Source organism: Pongo abelii, chromosome 13 (genome assembly GCF_028885655.2).
Source record: "Pongo abelii isolate AG06213 chromosome 13, NHGRI_mPonAbe1-v2.0_pri, whole genome shotgun sequence".
NCBI classification, from domain to species: Eukaryota; Metazoa; Chordata; class Mammalia; order Primates; family Hominidae; genus Pongo; species Pongo abelii.
Window position 1 is genome coordinate 98,840,680 of NC_071998.2, and position 18,435 is coordinate 98,859,114.

The 18,435-nt window shown below is 42.2% G+C and overlaps 1 long non-coding RNA gene across 2 annotated transcripts in view; it reads left to right on the forward strand.

Moving 5' to 3' along the window:
• LOC129047981 (uncharacterized) overlaps nucleotides 1–18,435 on the forward strand; it is a 73,462-nt gene that overhangs the window by 14,893 nt on the left and 40,134 nt on the right. For both annotated transcript variants that reach the window (XR_010136576.1, XR_008509933.2), the window contains exon 2: nucleotides 2,674–2,834. This is a non-coding gene — a long non-coding RNA (uncharacterized LOC129047981). The remainder of the gene's footprint in view (nucleotides 1–2,673; nucleotides 2,835–18,435) is intronic.

Genomic DNA, 18,435 nt, shown 5'->3' on the forward strand with positions numbered 1-18,435 from the left:
ACAGGTGTTCGTAGTGAGGGCAATTTGTGAGCTGGAGCAGAGGGAAGGGAGAGGCCAAGGGCCAGAGACGACTTGCTTGGCTGGGCCCTTTTGAGGGCCTGGATAGTGGTGCACAAAGCTGGGTAAACAGCAGGCAGTCTATGTACAAAGGCAGGATCTCCTGCTTGCCCCTCTGCTGTAGGTTTGGAACAGGGCACCCGACTGGAGCCCTGAAGCCAGCCACGCCCACGCTGTAACAGGACACTTTCTTCTAGGCTGACCCAAAGCCAATGGGCAGTTGCATCACTTCCTCTGGCAGAGTGGAGGCCACATGATTCTAGCATCTGGGCTTGCCAGGGATGCAGGGGAGCCCTGCCTGCCTATGATGCTGGGGCAGAAGGCCCTGAGCCTGGTGTTGCTTCTTTTCTCCAAATTCTATGTCTGGAGTGGAAGAGGCAAAGCTGCTGCTCCCATATTCTGGGTGCTCACACCCTCTAAAAGAGATAACCCCATGTGGACAGAGAACTAGGGAGTGAAGAGGCATCAGAGTTCTAGATACTTCCCTTCCTAAAAAAGAGAAAGGTGACTCAGAGACGACAAACACCTGCCATAAACTAGGCACTGCTGGTGTTACATACTTTACTCTCCACTGGATTTCTCCCATTTGATTAAAGTGATATTAAATCTTCAGAGAGGTTAGAAATTTTCCCAAGGGCACACACACGCACGCACGCACGCACACACACAACACAACACACACAGAGCTAGTTGAAGGTGGGGTCAGAATTTGAACTGAGGTCTGTCTCACCCCAAAGTTTACAGCACCCAATTACTCCAGGCTGCTTTGTTGCAACTTTGCTGTGTTCCTATTTTTGAAGGCCACTCCAGAAGTTTGGGGTAAAATAATGATGAAAAGAAAAGTTTGATGCAGATATCCGGATAGAAAGAAAAGAAGAAAATGAATGATTTTTTATTTTAAATCACAGAGAGAGAATTTGATTTTTCCAGTAACCTTCTTGCAAAGTATACATTTGCATGTCTCTTTTTCTGCCTGTCTTTCCACTCTCATTGACCGCTGATTTGCTAAGTTGGGCTGGCCAGGAATATACTTTCTATTTAGAAAGTAAATGCAGCCAGATTTGGGCCCCGGCCTAGGAGCTGACTCACTTTTGCTGGGATGACACATTCACTGCGCATGTTTCACAATTTTCAGAAACACCAGATTTATTTCTGTCAATACCCAGAACCCCACTTCGCCGTCCACCTAAGGCCACACACTGAGGCGTTGCTATTTTTTTCCCTGGGGCCTAAATGGATGGGAAGACTTCCCATGCCTGAAACATCACCCTCATTTGTAAGGAGAGAAAGTCTGGCCAAGAATTGCAGTGTTTTTAACCAGAATTTGGCTGGCTTTCAATAGCTTTATGCCAAAGCTGTACCAGCCAGAGAGATGGCTGTGAGTGTGTGTGTGTGTGGAGGTGGGGGTTGAGGCTTGAAAACAAGGCAAAAAAAGAAGGAGAAAAAAAAAAAAAAGCATGCAGACAGCAGAGGGGAAAGGAGAGAATAGGAGAGCATGAGGGTTGACTAAGTTTGGCAAGGAAGAAAAGAGAAGGAAGAGAGGGAGTTTAAAAAGAGAAAGGCAGCAAGAGAAATAACAAAGGAAGAATCAGGAGAGAGAGGGAGACATTAACTTACTTTAACTGATCAACTACTATGAGAATGCCAAGCATTGTTGGGGATGCTTCTGCACACCACCTCATCTAATTCTCACAACCACCTTGTGGGTACACACAATGAAGCTTCATTGTTATTAATAAAGAAGTATGAGGCTCAGGAAGTTGGAATCCTTTGCCCTGAGGCTATACTGATAATACAGGGCAGGGGGATTTGAACCTCCCATCTCTGACTTTTAAAAGCTTGGAGGACTCTGCTTGCAATCAGGGAGCTTCATGGGAGGCCCTGTGATCTGGATGGTCCGTGACAGTCTCCTCTAAGGGGGTTGTTTACACACTTAGACACTAAGTGCTTAGGACTTGAAGGGACTGCTACATACACAAAGCTCTGGATTCAGAGCTATCTGGAAACTTTCTCCAGGGTAAATAAAAACAACCACTTCAACAATGTTGCCAATGAATCTCTCTCCAAAAAAGAAAAGGAAAGGAAAAGGGAAAGTGATGCTATTTTTTCCCCCTCCAAAGTAAAGGTTACAACAACATTTTCTTTGAGCTGATGTGAGAGCAGCCAGCAGACATTTCTTTGGTAACCATCTCCATGTGTCTGTGTGGAAAGTACCTTGCAGTGACTAAGCGTTCGTTGAGGTGATTCACTTGTCACTCCGCTTGGGGACTTTGGACTAGTCCTGGCAGCTGCAAAGTTATTTTCATCGGCTTCTGACCTAGGCCCTCCCTGCAGGGCACAGGTGCCTGAGAACGTACCCCTGTCTCTGCTCACAAGGTGAGCAAGGGGACCTGGAGGACAAGCTCTCTCTGGACTCCTGGCAAGACTTCTAGAAAGTCCTAGCTGCTAATTTTCTTGGCAGTCTAGGAGTCAGGGATCTGAGGCAGCACTCAGGGCTTAAAATGAAATGAAGCTCATTTACTGAGCATCTAGGATATGCCAGAAGTTTTCTCTTTATTTGTCTCATCTTCCTCACAGTAATCCAAATAAATGTTTTCTTTTGTCATTGAAACTGAGACCCTAACAGAGCAAGAGGCCTGACCTTCACACTTATGTAACCCAAGATCACAGAAATGCTGAGGGGCCATGTGACTCCAGTGAAGCAGGAGTATCTATCCAGCCACAGAGATGGGACCTGTCCAAATGGGACCTGTCTGCTCCAAAGGTTATTCTGCTTGGTAAGTCTGTTTAGATTGCAATATTTTATTAAAATTATATACACATAGAAAAGGGCACATATAAGTATACAGGTTGATAAATGTTGACAACCTGAATAGAGCCTATAATTAACACCCAAATCAAAAAGCAGAACATTCCCTGTGGTCACCTGTCTCCAAGATGACTGCCATCAGTTCATTTCCTCCAAGTACATTAATGTCCTTTTCCTGGAGAAGTTGAATTCTTCCTCTTTTCCCCTTGAATTTGGACTGGCTTTGACTTCTTTGACCATAGAATGAAGCAGAAATGTTGCTAGGGCTAGATCATAAAAAATTTTGCAGCTTCTCCCTGGGTCTCTTGGAAACCCTCTCCAGGAGCTCTGAAATACTACATAAGAGGTCCAGCTACTTTGAGACTGTCATGTTGGAGAGGCCACATATAGGCATTCCGGTTGACAGTTCCAGTGGAACCCAGACTTCTGGTGATCCCTGACAAAGCAGGAAATTTGTTAGGAGAGTTTTCTTGGACCCTGCAAAGCAGCCCATTTGCCAGCTAAAGACCACTGAGTGACCCCTGTCAAAACCACATGGAGAAAAAGAATCACCCACCTGAGCCCTGACCAAATTTCTGACTGACAAAATCATGAGATATAATGAAATGATTGTTGTTTTAAGCCTCTAAGTTTTGGGGGTAATTTATTAGGCAGTGATAAGATAAGTAAATATAATCCATCAGCGCAGAAGCCCCCAGTTGACCCTTTCCAGTCATTATGCTCCCTCCAATGGTAACCATGTGTCAACTCCTCTACCATAGATTGGTTTTTATACCTTCTATCAATGGAATCATACAATATGTTCTTTTTTTGTGAGCCTGGCTTCTTTGGCTCAATATTATGTTTATAAAATTCTTCCCTAATGTTGCATGTAGCTGCAGATTCTCATTCTCATCATTGTAGTCCAATGTGTGACTATATTGATTTATCCATTCTATTATTGATAGACATTTGAGTTGTTTCCAGCTTTTGGCTATTATGAATAACATTGCTATGAACATTTCAGTGTGTGTGCATTTCTGTTTGATATATACATGTATCCCCATATATATACATGGAGAGAGAGAGATGGGGGTGTGTGTGTGTGTAGATATGTATATAGCTGTGTGTCCACCTATATACATACCTATATCCATCTATATCTATATCTCTATCTCTATCTCTATCTCTATCTCTATCTCTATCTATATCTATATCTATATATACACACACACACACCCCACAGTGTTACAGGTCTCATATATATTAGGTTGGTGTAAAACTAATTGTGGTTTTTGCCATGACTTTTCTCTCTCTCTGTGTGTGTGTGTGTGTGTGTGTGTGTGTATATATATATATATATATATATATATACATACACACACATTACTTACAAAGTTTTAAACACTTTATTCCCTAGCAATTCCTCTCCTGAGGGTGGTGTGTATGTGTGTGTATACAGGTGTATGATATAGTTTGGCTGTGTTCCCACCCAAATCTCATCTTGAATTATATTTCCCATCATCCCTATGTGTCATGGGAGGGACCTGGTGGGAGGTAATTGAATTATGGGGGTAGTTACCCCCACACTGCTGTTCTTGTGATAGTGAGTTAGTTCTCATGAGATCTGATGGTTTTATAAGGGCCTTTTCCGCCTTTTGCTTGGCACTTCTCCTTGCTGCCACCATGTGAAGAAGGACATGTTTGCTTCCCCTTCCACCATGATTGTAAGTTTCCTGAGGCCTCCCCAGCCATGCTGAACTGTGAGTCAATTAAACCTCTTTCCTTTATAAATTACTGCGTCTCAGGTATGTCTTTATTAGCAGCATGAGAACAGACTAATACTATGTATATAGGTATGCATATAGATGTGTGTCCAACTATATACATACCTATGTACACCTATATATATATATATACACACACACACACCTCCCCAGTCTTATAGGTCTCATATATATATACACACACACATATATATAGGTCTTCTAGGGTGTGTGTACACACACACACACATTACTTACAAAGTTATAAGTACTTTATTCCCTAGCAATTCCTCTCCTAGGGTGTGTGTGTGTATATACACAGGTTTTCAAAATGGTTGTACTTGGTTTATATTCTCATCAGCGGTGTTTGATGGTTGCTCCATATTCTCCTTAGAACTAGCTGTTTTCTGTCTTTTTCTTTTGTTTTGTTTTCTTTTTCTTTCTTTTTTTTTTTGAGATGGAGTCTCGCTCTTGTTGCCCAGGCTGGAGTGCAATGGCATGATCTCAGCTCACTGCAACCTTTGCCTCCCAGGTTCTAGCAGTTCCCCTGCCTCAGCGTCCCCAGTAGCTGGGATTACAGGCATGTGCCACCACACCCGGCTAATTTTGTATTTTTAGTAGAGACGGGGTTTCTCCATGTTGGTCAGGCTGGTCTCAAACTCCCGACCTCAGGTGATCTGTCTGCCTCAGCCTCCCAAAGTGCTGGGATTAGAGGCATGAGCCACTATGCCCAAACTGTCTTTTTCATTTTGCACTTGAGGATCTTGTACAATTAGCTAGCACACAACAAATAACAGGGCTGTCCACCTGCCAACATGGCATCTGAGACACGCAAGCTAAATGCAGAAAAATTGAGTTCCCTTGACCCAGATGGGCTCCTTCCATGAAAGGGAAAGAATATTATAATTGTTTGTTCATGTCCAAGAAGAAGGTAGCTGGGTTCAGCTTTCACTGCCTTATTCTTCTGGAGAGTTTCTGTTTTGTAAGTCAGGCTCACTGAAGATGTGATAGAGGAAGTGATTGAGATTCTGATTATTTTCTTCATTCTTGGGCCCTGAGTCATCTCCAGGCCATGGGGCATTTGGGAAAAGGTGAGGCGGAACATGGCAGTTGGGTTTATTTTAGGGCAATCAGATGGCTGGGTCATAAAAACCTGTTCAGGGGACTTGAAAATTCACTCTGCTGCATGCTCCATGACTCATACATTTTTGCTTCCTAATTGATGTGACAAGACATCCGGGCACACTAAACTCAATATTACAAGGGAAAAAACAAGAGCGTGACTGATTTGGGTAGATGTATTGAGCTTATGGCAGCTGAAAAAAGTACTGTCCTCGTGTGACTAAATTTCCTTAAATCCAGTCGAATCACAGATTTTGAAAAATGGTAGAAACTTGGCGTGATGGTTAGTTTTTTGTGTCAACTCAGTTATTTAAGCAAACACCAATCTAGATGTTGCTGTGAAGGTACTTTGAAGAGGTAAAGGAAATCACTTGTCCTTAAGTAAAGGAAAGAACTGGACATCATTTAATCAGTTGAAGGCGTTAAGAGCAAAACTTGAATTTTCCTGGAGAAGACAAAATTCTGACTCAAGACGGCAGCATCAATTCTTGGCTGAGTTTCCAGTCTGCCAGCCTAGCCTATGGATTTCAGACCTGCCAGCCTCACAATTAAATGAGGCAAATGAGATATGTACATGTGTGTACACATACATGCATATATACATATACATATATATACATGTGTGTATATACATACACACGTAGATGGAGGAGTGGATAGATAGATTAATAGATAAATAGATGGATAGTTAGATACGATTGGTCTTCTTTCTCTGGAGAACCTTGACTGATACATATGATATAAATGAAATGAAACAATCCAGAAAAATTTTTCAGATTTTGATCAAAGGACAGGCCATCCTGTTTCTACGATGTGCTTGGAATGGGCGCCTGAGGGTAGGTATGATTGTCAAGCACCTTCCCTGCTTAGCCTGACTCAACTGTAGAAAAATGAAGCTGAAAAACACACTATGGCTACTCATGAAAAGTTCTGGATGGTAAGTTGAGATTTCTGTTGAATCCTATGGCCAAACTCTAGATCATGTTTAGCCCTGTCTGGTTCTATGGAAATCCTTCTTTCATGATTGACTGGCTACAGGTGAAAGCAACTCTCTTTGATGTAATTAGGAATTAACCTGGAGGAGTCCTCCATGAATACCTGTTCTTTCCAAACCCATTCTGTCTGAACACATCAATGTTCTCACCAACTTAGACTGAGCATGGACCAGCACAAGACTTACACTCATGGAAATCTGTTTTGTCTTTTTATAAATAAAGTCAATTAAGTAATTCTTAAAAACAATTTTTTTTTTGAGACGAAGTCTGACTCTGTAGCCCAGGCTGGAGTGCGGTGGCACAATCTCAGCTCACTGCACCTCTGCCTCCCGGGTTCAAGTGATTCTCCTGCCTCAGACTCCCAAGTAGCTGGGATTACAGGTGTGTGCTGCCACATCCAGCTAATTTTTGTATTTATAGTAGAGATGGAGTTTCACCATGTTGGCCAGGCTGGTCTGGAACTCTTGGCCTCAAGTGATCCACCTGCCTTGGCCTCCCAAAGTGCTGGGATTAGAGGTGTAAGCCAATGTGCCTGGCCAAAAACAACTTTCATATTATTGAGTTGAAAAATAATCTTATATCTGAATAGTTAACTGATTTATCATTAGGGCCCCCATGTGTGGATTTCTGTGTGATGGCAAAACAAAGACAAACTAACCCACTTTGAATGTTTTTCCACCAGACCTTGCTATCTCAGGATTCTAATAACTCTCTGTACTACCTTGGATGGGTCACTTAGCCCTTCAACACTTGAGTTTTATTAAAAACTTAAGTCTCTGCCAGAGCAGAAAGGAACTTAACAGGTCACCTAATTTTGACATTGACAAAATGAAATAAGTGTCTCACAGCAGATTTCCTCATAGAAATAGAAAGCATCAACATTTTTAAGAGATCCACCCATAGGCCAGTCCCTGTTTTCACAGATGCTGTGTCTTATGTCTGGACTCCAATGCTTCTAGCTCTCTGTAGAAAAATTGACAACCGTCATCTGCAGTTTTGATACTGAACTCTGGGTAAGCTCAGTTTTGCCCATTGTTTGCCTTCCTTGGAGAGATTTCATACACAAATCAATATTGAAGGACTTTAAACACCCTGTAATGTGCATATGTATCCACATGTACCCACATAAGTAAGACACATCTGTAGAAATCAGGAGGACCCTCTTGCTACAGAACCAAGGCCAAGGGCCCTTTTTAGAGAGACTTGGGAGGCTCCGTCTACTTCAAAAGCATTCTCACTGGTCCCATGGCTCCAGGTGCTCCCCTGTTAATACATTCTTCTCCTGCTGCCAGGGTGAGATTCTAATATTCGATAGAATCACGTCCCTCCTGCAGAACCTGCAAAGGTTCCCATTTCCCACTAAATAAAACCCAAACTCCCTAGTCAGACATACATGGTGCCCCATAATGTAGCCCTGCTCCTCTTGCCCTCTGTACTCCCACCATCCCCATCTCATCCGCAACTTCCCAGGAACACACAGAATGAAGCTCTCCCTTCCCTGAATATGCCAGAATTCCCCTAATGTCCACGTCCATGCTATTGCCCTTGACTTTGTCATTCTCATCCCTTCTACCTGGGAAAATATATTTTAAAAGCTAGCTCAAGTATCATTTCCTCATTAAATCCTTCCAAGATTTCCTGGGAAGATTATTTTTCCATTAACTCACTCCTATAGCAGATTTCATGGATTTCAGTGATGGCCCTTATTATATAGGATTGAATTAGTTTTTTTGTGTTTGTTTGTTTGTTTAACATTAGCTTCCCCCTCTAGACTGTGAGCTCACAGATGGTAGAGGCTGAGTCTTGTTTCTGTTAATAGTTGTGTCCCCATCACCCAGCCCAGAACCTGGCACAGATTATTGTGGGTACAACTCAGAGTTCTAGTTGAGGTATAAATGAATTATAAACATATAAAGAGGTACACAGCACTGAAAATAAGAAGGATGGCTCTATTTCTGAAGGCACTTATACTCTAGAGGATAAACAGACACAAAGTTGATACCACATTGACGTCCAGGTGGAGCATGTGATGGCTAATGGCTCTGGTGCCTGCTCTTCCTTGGCCAGGCTGTTGGGGAAACTCATGCTGATGTGAAGTTGCCTCTCTGAGCCATCCCCTATGGAGGTTGGTGGTCCTGGGGACTCTGCAGGTCCATAAAACCAATCTGTGAGCAAGACACGTTTGTGATTTTAAGCCACTGAGATTATTGACGGTTCTCTGTTACTGGAGTATAACCCAACCTATGGTAACTAATATCCAACTCATGGCACCATTCTTCTTAAGGACAGGAAAAGAGTCCTGGCTTGAAATGCAGGTATACGCTTTAGGAAAACAAGTCCTGTTTTGAGATTTCCAGCTGTCCTGTTTTTCAACATGGCAGCCAGAATCTGCATCTTGGAGCCAGGAACTGTGTCCATTCTTGCCTAAGAGAGCATCCATTGGAAGTTCCCCTTTCAGCGTCATTGTGGATGCTATTCAGGGAGGTAAGATCTGGCTGAGATCTGTGTGAAGGGCTCTGCCCTTGGTCAAGAGTCCTCCTGTTTTCTGTCCTTGAACTAAAGGCCAGGAAGCCTTCTGTTTCCTGGACTCCCTCCTGAGTCCCAGGCCTGGATTATGGAAGAAGGCTGAGAGCAAGACATCAAGGTCAACACCCAAGGTGGTGATGAGTAATCTTATTTGACCTGGCGTGTCAGTGAAATGGCTCCACTCTCCATTTCTCTCTAACTGTGCAGAGGTGGCCCCACTGGGGCATGTGTGTGTTTTCTCAAAACCATTTTCTGAGACTGGTTTCATAGTTCCATTTTACAAACTGAAAACTGACAGGCAGAGAGTCTAACGAATTCAAACCAATGTCATAGCTATTTGGTGATATAGCCTGAATTCAAAAGGAGGTATTTTAGTTTTTCGAGCTTTGGTTGTTTCTACTACCACACAGTTGTAGAAGTGAGTTTCAATGAACATGTATTGGGAACCTCTCTGTGGCAGGCATTGTGTGAACACCGGGCATGAATGTGAACAAAGCTCAGTATCTACCCACGAAGAGGTTTCAATTTTGTTGGGGACCCGGGCACATAAATGAGTGATTATAGCAGACTCAAAAATGCCACATGTAAAGAACACTGGGGAAGAACCATCAGGGACGGCTTCCTGAAACAGGGACCATGGGGCTGAGATCTGAAGTGTGAGGGGGGATGTTCTGGGCAGTGACAGAGGGGAGCAAAGAGAATTCTAAGCAGAGACTCTGGTACATACAAAGGCACTGAGGTGTAAGACAGAGGGACTTGATGGGGAACTGAAAGCCTAGTTGGTGTGATAAAGAAGTGGTAGGCAGGGAATTTACAATCATCTGCAAGCAACCTACAGCTCTCTGAAATTTGTGGGGGCCTTAAATAATTTAGATAATTGCAACAGGTCTTCCCTTGGCTTGACATCAAAGTCACCTCTTCCCAGCAGCTCCTGAAGTTGCTGAGGATGCTGGCTCAGGGCCATTTATCACCACCCTGGCTGGACTGGTGGCTGGAGTGGTGGCAGGCCCGCCGCGAGGCCCATGAGGCAGTGACGACAGTGCCCTGCAGGTACAGGTACTAAACGCATTCCAGGTAGAGCAGTGCTACAGCCTGACAACCTCCCAGGGGCCTCCACTGAAGGCAACAACAACACTTTTAGAGGAGAAGGTAATTAGCTTTGTTTGGCGAGACTTCCACGGATTCTGTGCTGTGCTAGTTACTAAATATTGTCTCATTTGATTCTCAACCATCCCAAGTAGAGGGCTTTCTCCTTCTCGTTTTATAGGAGAAACTTGGCTTCTCAGGGTTTTGCACACCTTGTCCTGGGTTACACGGCTGGGATTCAAATCCAAGCTTCTTCATATCTTTCCCTTACCCAGTCCTGCTTCTGTGAATTCTGGTTGCGGATTTTAACTAGAATCAAAATGGAGAGAAATCGCCTCTAAAATGGGTGTATTGAATATTCTTTACATTTCATACAAAACGAAACTCATTCTTGGACCCCTTTGGTGGGCCTTGGCTTTTCGTGACCTGTTTTCCTGGGGGCCTGGCCGGCCTGGTCATTTTTGGCAGTCTCTGTGCTGGGTCAGGCCATGCTGCCTTGGTAGCTCCTTCCTGCCTGAGGAACTACGGGGCCAGAAATGGTAACTCCTACTTATTTTTAATCCTGGCCTTTAACCCAAGAAAGTCACCACTGGCTTTTGGAACAGGCTTCCCCCAGAATAAAGGGAGGAGGAGATTAACGATTCAAATGGGGAAGTGGTTCAGCAAGGAGGAGAGCAGGGAGGAGCAGGGTTCCTGAGACCCGCAGGGGTCTCAGGAAGCCTGGCTGGAAGAGGAATCCCAGAGGGAAACTCAGAGCATGCAGGAGGCTGGGCAGTGTGCAAGGCCAAGGTGCAAAACGTGGGTGTGTCTTCTAGGGTAAGGGAGCAGGGAGAGGATGAAGGGGTGGGAGGCTGGGATTGGAGCCCCAGGAGTAGGAAGTCAGTGAGGGAACGGTGCCTGGGGTGTGTTTTGGTTCTGCTTTCAGAACTAGAGCAGTGGTTTGGCTGCAACATTCAAAGACCTGAAAATATGGAAGCAGACTTTGGGGAAGAGGACTACTGAGAATAGCAGTAGTGAATACAGGAAGTGCTGAGCCCAGGGCTCCACGGAGAAGCTGTGGCTTCTTTCCGGAGCCTGTCAGTCTACAAGAAGAGGACGTCCGGTTCCAAACTGTTCCAGGCCTGTTAGGGTCATCCAGCTGGTTCCCTCTGTCTTTTGCTGAACGTCCTCACTCCAGACTTGCCCATATCAGCTTAATATACTTTGCAAACCTGAAGGGGACATAAAAGAAAAGTTGCTGTTAATTAAATTAATTGTGTATTTATTCAGCATGATTTGTTGAGACCTAATCTGTACCAAGTCTTGGAATTTAGAGATGAACTGAAACTCACTGCTTGATGCAATTATATAATATGGTGTGACTGACAGTATAAAGATGCACATTCCCAGAGCTATGGAGCCCAGAGAGGGGAGAGGCTGAGCAGGCTCCGGGAGAGTAAAAGTCATTTTCCCAATGAATTTGCAAAGGTATGTACACCAACTTGACCAAGAGGAAAGCAAAGGGCAGGCCAGGCAGAGAGGCTACCTGTGCTGAAAGGAGGAAAGGAGACGAAAGTGTTTGGCATCATTGGGAAAGAGCCAGGATTGGGCAAAGATGAGGCCAGGAATATAACAGGGATGGGGGGCATAAATTCCAGGCTATAGAACTTAGATTTTATTCCATAGGCACTGAGAACTAAGGAAGGTTTTTATGTAAAAGGTAAATGGAATCTTAATACTATATTTCAGGATACCAAAGTTAGCATGATTATGATGAATGATAATATTAATTATTGTAAATGATAGTGGTGATAAAAATACAAATAAATCCATCCATCGCAGGTCAAAAATGATGGGCTATTACTCTCATGATCATATTGCACTATATATGACTCCATCTTAGTGGACTGAAGCAGGAGATTCTCCTGCTGGCTTTGAAGAAACAAATTGCCATGTGGTGACCTGCCTATGGAGAGGTCCATGTGGCAGGGAACTGCGGGTGGTCTCTAGGACCTGTGGTTGGCCTTCAGAAAACAGCCAATAAAAACAGCATCTTGTGTCATGTATCTGCAAAGAAATGCATTCTCCCAACAACTCATCCAATTGAGCCTCCAGATGAGAACACAACCTGCCTGACAACTTGTGAGACCCTGAACATACAATGTTTGGTTTTCCATTCCTGAGTTACTTCATTCAGAATAATAGACCCTGAGCAGAGCTAAGTTAAACCTGGACTCCTAACCCATGGAAACTATAAAATAAATGTGTATTGTTTTAAGCTGCCAGTTTTATGATAATTTGTTATAGAGCAATAGATAACGAAAACAGATTCTCCTAAATGAGCGGTGCAGTAATCTGCTTCTGGAAGACTCTATTATAGTTAATGTTAAGGATTACAAAACTGCAGATATGCCTGCTTTACAAGCTGGTATCATCTGCAGCTACCCACAAAGTAGAATTTGAGAGCAAGTGCTATCCCACCAGGTGTTCCAGCCCCTAATAGTCCTCCATTGCATGTTGGCAATTGGAGAGTAAACTTCTTTTTTTTTTTTTCTTTTTTTTTTTGAGACAGAGTCTTACTCTGTTGCCCAGACTGGAGTGCAGTGGTGTGATCTCAGCTCATTGCAACCTCCAACTCCCAGGTTCAAGTGATTCTTGTGCCTCAGTCTCCTGAATAGCTGGGATTATAGGTGTGCGCCACCACACCCAGCTAATTTTTGTAGTTTTAGTAGAGATGGGGTTTCACCATCTTGGCCAGGCTGGTCTTGAACCCCCAACCTCAACTGATCTGCCCGCCTTGGCCTCCCAAAGTGCTGGGATTACAGGCATGAGCCACTGCACCTGGCCTGAGTAAACTTCTTAGAGTTTTAGAGGCAAGGCAGTTAAGGAGAAGAGCAAAGGCTTAGTAGTCAGATAGGCCAGATACTACCATGCAACTTTTGCCTATATTTATCTTTGTATGACTCAGTTTTTTCATCGGTAGTGTTGGTGTAATCTACTTAGATATATCAAGAGGGTTTAAAAAAATCAAAAACTACCTATGAGGTACTATGCTTATCACCTGGGTGGTGAAATAATCTGTACACTAAACATGATATAGTTTACCTATATAACAAACCTGCACATGTACTCTGAACCTAAAAGTTTTATTTATTTATTCTTATTAATTTAGTTTAATTTATTATTGTTTATTTTTTCCATAAGTTATTGGGGTACAGGTGGTATTGGGGTACATGAGTAAGTTCTTTAGTGGTGATTTGTGAGATTTTGGTGCACCCATAATGTGAGCAGTATACACTGAACCATATTTGTAGCCTTTTATCCCTCACCTCCCTCCAACTCTTGCTCCCAAGTCCCCACAGTTCATTGTATCATTCTTATGCCTTTGGGTTCTCATAGCTTAGATCCCACATATCAGTGAGAACATACAATGTTTGGTTTTCCATTCCTGAGTTGCTTCATTTAGAATAATAGTCTTCAATCTCATCCAAGTCACTACAAATGCTGTTAATTCATTCCTTTTTATGGCTGTATAGTATTCCATCATATGTGTGTGTGTGTGTGTGTATATATATATATACACACACACACACACACATATGATGGAATACATAAGTATGTATATATGTATGTATATATGGAATACATATATACATATGATGGAATACTATACAGCTATATATATATATATATATATATATATATATGATGGAATAGTATACAGCCATAAAACAGAATGAATTAACATTATCAGAGTTTCTTTATCCGCTCGTTGATTGATGGGCATTTGGGTTGGTTCCATGATTTTGCAATTGTGAATTGTGCTGCTATAAATATGCTTGTCCAAGTATCTTTTTCGAATAACGACTTCTTTTCCTTTGCATAGATACCCAATAGTGGGATTGCTGGATCAAATGGTAGTTCTACTTTTAGTTCTTTAAGGAATCTCCACACTGTTTTCCATAGTGGATGTACTAGTTTGCATTTCCACTAGCAGTGTAGAAGTGTTCCCTGTTCACTACATCCACGCCAATATCTACTGTTTTCTGATTTTTTTGTTATGGCCATTCTTGCAGGAGTAAGGTGGTATCGCATTGCAGTTTTGATTTGCATTTCCCTGATCATTAGTGATGTTGAGCATTTTTTCATATATTTGTTGGCCATTTGTATATGTTCTTTTGATAATTGTCTATTCATGTCCTTAGCCCACTTTTTGATGGGATTTTTTGTTTTTTTCTTACTGATTTGTTTGGGTTCTTTGTAGATTCTGGATATTAGTCCTTTGTCAGATGTATAGATTGTGAAGATTTTCTCCCACTCTGTGGGTTATCTGTTTACTCTGCTGACTGTTCTTTTGCTGTGCAAAAGCTCTTTAGTTTAATTAGGTACTAGCTATTTATCTTTGTTTTTATTGCTTTTGCTTTTGGGTTCTTAGTTATGAAATCCTTGCCTAAGCTAATGTCTAGGAGGGTTTTTCCAATGTTATCTTCTAGAATTTTTACAATTTCAGCTCTTAGGTTTAAGTCCTTATTCCTTCTCGAATTTATTTTTGTATAAGGTGAGACATGAGGATCCAGTTTCATTCTCCCACATGTGGCTAGCCAATTATCCCAGCACCATTTGTTGAAAAGGGTGTGCTTTCCCCAATTTATGTTTTTGTTTGCTTTGTCGAAGATCAGTTAGCTGTAAGCATTTGGGATTATTTCTGGGTTCTCTATTATTTTCCATTGGCCAATGTGTCTATTTTTACACCAGTACCACACCATTTTGGTGACTATGGTCTCATAGTATAGTTTGAAATCAGGTAGTGTGATGCCTCCAGATTTGTTCTTTTTGCTTAGTCTTGCTTTGGCTATGCAGGCTCTTTTTTGCTTCCATATGAAATTTAGAATTTTTTTTTCTAATTTTATGAAGATAATGGTGGTATTTTGATGGGAATTGTGTTGAATTTGTTGATTGCTTTTGGCAGTATGGTCATTTTCACAATATTGATTATGCCCATCCATGAGCATGGGATGTGTTTCCATTTGGTTGTGTCATCTATGATTTCTTTCAGCAGTGTTTTGTAGTTTTCCTTGTAGAGGTCTTTCAACTCCTTGGTTAGATATATTCCTAAGTATTTTATTTTATTTTTTTTGCAGCTATTGTAAAAGAGGTTGAGTTCTTGATTTGATTTTCTGCTTGGTCCCTGTTGGTGTATAGAAGAGCTACTGATGTGTGTATATTAATCTTGTATCTGGAAACTTGGCTGAATTTTTTTTTTTATCAGTTCTAGGAGCTTTCTGGAGGAGTCCTTAGGGTTTTCAAGGTAAACGATCATATTGTCAGCAAACAGTGACAATTTGACTTCCCCTTTATCAATTTGGATGCCCTTTATCTCTTTCTCTTGACTGATTGCTCTGGCTAGGACTTCCAGTACTATGTTGAAGAGGAGTGGTGAGAGTGGGTATCCTTGTCTTGTTTAGTTCTCAGAGGGAATGTTACCAAAAATATTACCAAAAATAAAGAAGAATTTTTCTACTGATAAAGAGATCAATTCAGTTGTAAGACATAACATTTACAAATTTGTATTCACTCATATCAATCTTTAAAATATATAAAATGAAAATTGAGAGAAATAAAAGGATAAATAAAAAAATGGAAATAAAGGATAAATAATGGAGAAATGAAGGATAAATGGAAAAAAAAAACAACAAAACAAAACAGAGCTTCCACCACTACCACTTCCCGTCCATGTTCCCAGAACGTTGTCCTTTTGATGGAAAGCTGTTATTTGAGTGTGGGTAGTTTATTTGGAAGGAGGCCCCAACAAATTTTGCTAGATCTGAGACACAGAGGGGAGGGAAATATCATCAAGCCAGTTGCTATTATAAGCTACTGGAGCTCAGTCCCATGGAGAGCCCTGGGTGATGGTATGGATCGTGACTGAAGGCTGAACCAACAGAGAAGCAAGGAAGCTGTACTATGTCAGAGGGCTGTTCACAGGGGCATTGATTCTATGCCCTCTGCCTTGCCCTGTGCTTGGGCCAAATAGACTCATGACCAGAAAAAAAGAAAATTACATGTGCTCACTTTCTGTTAAGCACATGTGCTTTGGTGTGCAGAGGCTAATAATGAAGGCATGTGGGCAGAGCTTCTATAAGAACAATTATAGGGGTAATATCCTATACTTCTCAGAGTTGTTCTGAGAATAAATGATATAAGTGCCTGGTGCTTGATATATATAAATTTGTTTTTTTCAAAAAATCAGGCTGGGCGTGGTGGCTCACAACGGTAATCCCAGCACTGTAGGAGGCCAAGGCAGATGGATGGCTTGAGCCCAGGAATTTGAGACCAGCCTGAGTAGTGAGACCCTATTTCTACGAAAAATACAGAAAAATCAGCCAGACTTGGTGGCATGCTCCTGTAGTCCGAGCTACTCGGAAAGCTGAGGTGGGAGAGTCACTTGAGCCTGGGAGATCAAGACTGCAGTGAGCAGTGATGACACCACTGCACTCCAGCCTGGGTGTCAGAGCAAGTCCCTGTCTCAGAAAGAAAAAAAAAAAGAAAAAGAAAAAAAGTCAGTATTTTCCCCCAAAGAAAGGCTCAAGGGAATCTTACAAAATGAGATTTTAGGAGCCAAAATTACTTCATGTAGTAGTCTCTAGTAAAGGCAGAGGATGCAAATGTTGCAGCGGGTCTCTGGTCAGCAGCCATAAGTCTCTTGGATCTAATACTTGTTCTCTTCAGACTTCTGTTTCCTCATAAGGTGAGAACAAGGTTGTATCTCAGTGCTCTGGGCCTGCTCACACATCCTGCTCATATGAATGTGAAGGCCACACCAGCCCTCTGGGAAGTAGTCCCTCAAACAGCAGCCCAGTGCAGGGGGAAGGATGCAAACATTACAGGCAGATCAGTTTAATCCACTTTTGGGCAGGGTGACCTTAGGAAAGCCCATTTCCTTCTGCCTCAATTGTCACCTCTGTAAAATGGAAACAATAATATTTATTTCCGTGGCTGTTTGGAGGATTACATGAAATAACACATACAGTGGCATACCATTTTTTTGAGGCAATTAATGTTCTATAAAGTCACTGCAAACACTGAATTACTGGAATAGTGAGCCATTGCTCTTACTGGAAATACAGGATTAGGTTCCTGAAAAATCTCTGGTCACAACATCTTTGTCAACTGATCAATACATAACCATGTTGTATGTGTGTTTCTTTTTAAAGGTACCTTATTTAATATCATTGTTGATTCATTAATATTAAACTCATGGCTAAGAACACTTTAAGTCATACCTGAATGAAGCTTATCTAATATGTATATTCTCTCTGAAGGTACATCACTGCTCTCTTGCACTTAAACACACCAGGCAGCACTTCAGCACTATGTCTGGAGACCATTTCAAACAGCAAAATCTCCAATAAAAGCACAAAAAAAAAAAAAAAAGAAAAAAAAAAGAAAATCATGGCACTAAATAGACTGCAGAAAGGACACCTGTTTATAGGATGAGAGCTGAAAAAAAAGGTAGAGGGCCGCGAGTGACAGCTCACACCTATAATCCCAGCATTTGGGAAGCCAAGGAGGGTGGATCACCTGAGGTCAGGAGTGTGAGACCAGCCTGGCCAACATGGTGAAACCTCGTCTCTACTAAAAATACAATTAGCTGGGCATGGTGGTGTGCACCTGTAATCCCAGCTACTCAGGAGGCTGAGGCAGGAGAATCTCTTGAACCTGTGAGGAGGAGGTTGCAGTGAGCTGAGATCACGCCACTGCACTCTAGCCTGGGTGATAGAGTGAGACTCCATCTCAGAAAAAAAAAAAAAAAAGGAAGGTACAGCATGGCCTTGCTCAGCTGGGAATGTGTGTGTGCATCAAGCAACTAATTTTTTTGCTGCTCTGTGCTTGTCTGTGAACAGCCATGAAAATGCTGAAACACTGCCCATGTTAATATTGGGGTTATAAATAAATTTAGCAAGTATGCAAATTTGCAAATATGGAATCTGCAAATAATGATTTGACTGTGCTTAGTAACTGGCCAGTAAAAAACAGGGAAAGCATAGAATCTGGTAAAGATCTGTTAGGGCGCACCAGGAATCCAAACTCCAACTGGTGCCCATAGGAGTGGGAG